The following is a 2655-nucleotide window of genomic DNA, read 5'->3' as shown; positions in this document are numbered from 1 at the left end:
CATCTGCAGTGATTTTGGAGCCCCAGAAAATAAAGTCTGACACTGTTTCCACTGTTTCCCCATCTGTTTGCCATGAAGTGATGGGACCAGATGCCATGGTTTTAGTGTTCTGAATGTTGAGCTTTAAGCCAACTTTTTCACTTTCCTCTTTCACTTTCATCAAGAGGCTTTTTAGTTCCTCTTCACTTTCTGCCATAAGGGTGGTGTCATCTGCATATCTGAGGTTATTGATATTTCTTCTGGCAATCTTGATTCCAGCTTGTGCTTCTTCCAGCCTAGTATTTCTCATGATGTACTCTGCATAGAAGTTAAATAAGCAGGGTGACAATATACAGCCTTGATGTACTCCTTTTCCTATTTGGAACCAGTCTGTTGTTCCATGTCCAGTTCTAACTGTTGCTTCCTTAGAACTGACCTAAATGCATTCCTTTTTATGACTAATATTCCATATGTATGTGTACCACAGCTTCTTTATCTATTCATCTGTCAGTGAACATCTAGGTTGCTTCTATGTCCTAGCTATTGTAAATAGTGCTATAATGAACGTTGGGGTCCATGTGTCTTTTTCAATTTTGTTTTCCTTAGAGTATATGCCTAATAGTGGGATTGCTGGGTCATATGGTGGTTTTATTCCTAGTTTTTTAAGGAATAAAAAAACTCCATACTGTCTTCCATAGTGGCTGTATCAATTTTACATTCACACCAACAGTGCAAGAGGGTTCCTTTTCTTCACACCCTTTCCAGCATTTATTGTTTGTAAACTTTTTGATGATGGCCATTCTGACCAGTGTGAGGCGATATCTCGTTGTAGTCTCGATTTGCATTTCTCTAATAATGAGTGATGTTGAGCATCTTTTCATATGTTTATTAGCCGTTTATATGTCTTCTTTGGAGAAATGTCTTTCTAGGGCTTTTCCCCACTTTTTGATTGGGTTGTTTGTTTTCTGGTATTGACTTGCATATACCTGCTTGTGTATTTTGGAAATTAATCCTTTGTCAGTTGTTTCATTTGCTGTTATTTTCTCCTGTTCTGAGAGTTGTTTTTTCACCTTGTTTATAGTTTCCTTTGCTGTGCAAAAGCTATTAAGTTTAATCAGGTCCCACTTGTTTATTTCTGTTTTTATTTCCATTACTCTAGGAGTTGGGTCATAGAGTTGCTGTTATTTATGTCATAGAATGTTCTGCCTATGTTTTCCTCTAAGAGTTTTATAGTTTCTAGTCTTACATTTAGGGTCTTTAATCTATTTTGAGTTTATGTATGGTGTTAACAAGTGTTCTAATTTCATTCTTTTGCATGTGGCTGTCCAGTTTTCCCAGCATCACTTATTGAAGAGTCTGTCTTTGCCCCATTGTATATTCTTGCCTCCTTTGTCAAAAGTAAGGTACCCATAGGTATGTGGGTTTATCTCTGAGCTTTTTATCTACAAGAGGGCTCTTTACCTCAGTGTTTGTAGAGATTATCATAAATGCACTGAGGAGCCAGTGCTTCCTGGAAAGTTATTTATTGGGACAATAGATCAAGAAGAGACTCCACTGACCCCAATCTTCAGTGATAAGGGAGTCAGAAGTTAGGTGAGGCTAAGGAACACTGAAGTGTGTGGGAATGAGGACCCACATGCCCATGAGGCATGTGAGACATCAGGAGATTGTCTAGGGCTGTCCTAAACCTGCTTGGTAGGGCTGTGTTGTTTTGGGAATCTAGAGGGGACATGGTAGTCACTGGGCTTCTCTGATGGCTCCAACAGTAAAGAACCTGCTTGCAATGCAGGAGATGCTGGAGACTTGGGTTCGATCCTGGGGTCAGGAAGATCCCCTGGAGGAGGAAATGGCAGCCCACTCCAGTATTCTTGCCTGGAGAGTCCCATGGACGGAGGAGCCTAGTGGGCTACAGTCCATGGAGTCACAAAGAGTTGGATACGACTAAAGCAAATGAACATATGCATACACATGGTAGTCATTGCAGGTAAGTGGTTAACACTAGGAAACGGCCTGTGTCTGGCTGGACCTAAGACCATGAGAATCTTCATGCTGTAGTTTGTAGGGAGAAGTGGATATGGATGTCATGCCTTGGTGTTTCAGAGGACGATCACCATAGTGATAGAGGTGGCCATGAAAAGCAGGTAGAGACAGAAGAGCAAGGTGTCCATCATGTGGCTTAACTGCACCCATAGACTGACCAAGTGCTGCTTCTGAGTCTTGTTTTCCGGCTAGGTTCTTGCTGACCAAGGGAACCCATTTAGTTCTCTCTCTGGACCTGGCACCTTCCCCACAAACTCCATGGGCTCCACACCTATGGTGAGACGGAGACTCAGCTGTGGGCCACCAAGGTCACCTGGGGGATTGTGGGGAAGGAGGCAGGAGCGGAAAAGCAGAGGTGATGGAGGAGGAAGCGTGGGCAGTGCTCATTTCCCTCACCAGGCAGGTGGGCAAGGTCCATGTTTCCCTTCCAGGGCACAGCGGGGCAGCATGTCCTTGGGCTGGTGCAGTGTAGAAGCAGGAAATGGAGCCAACGAGGCATAGGTGGGGGCTGGGTGGTGGCCGGGTCCAGCAGGGAGGAGATGAAGATGGTCTCCAGCAGGCTGAGCACCATCAGGGACAGACACAGGGCAAAATAGACACTGGGAGGAAGCTGGGCCTACCTGAGGGCCAGAGGCA

The 2655-nt window shown here is 44.3% G+C and overlaps 1 pseudogene; it reads right to left on the bottom strand.

The window, feature by feature from the left end:
• Positions 1-2075: 2075 nt before the first annotated feature.
• Positions 2076-2655, bottom strand: part of LOC105000040 — an 8543-nt pseudogene continuing 7963 nt past the window's right edge.

Source organism: Bison bison, unplaced genomic scaffold (assembly GCF_000754665.1).
Source record: "Bison bison bison isolate TAMUID 2011002044 unplaced genomic scaffold, Bison_UMD1.0 scf7180017864367, whole genome shotgun sequence".
NCBI classification, from domain to species: domain Eukaryota; kingdom Metazoa; phylum Chordata; class Mammalia; order Artiodactyla; family Bovidae; genus Bison; species Bison bison.
The sequence above is the reverse complement of the archived record's forward strand: the minus strand, read 5'-3'. Positions and strand labels throughout refer to the sequence as shown.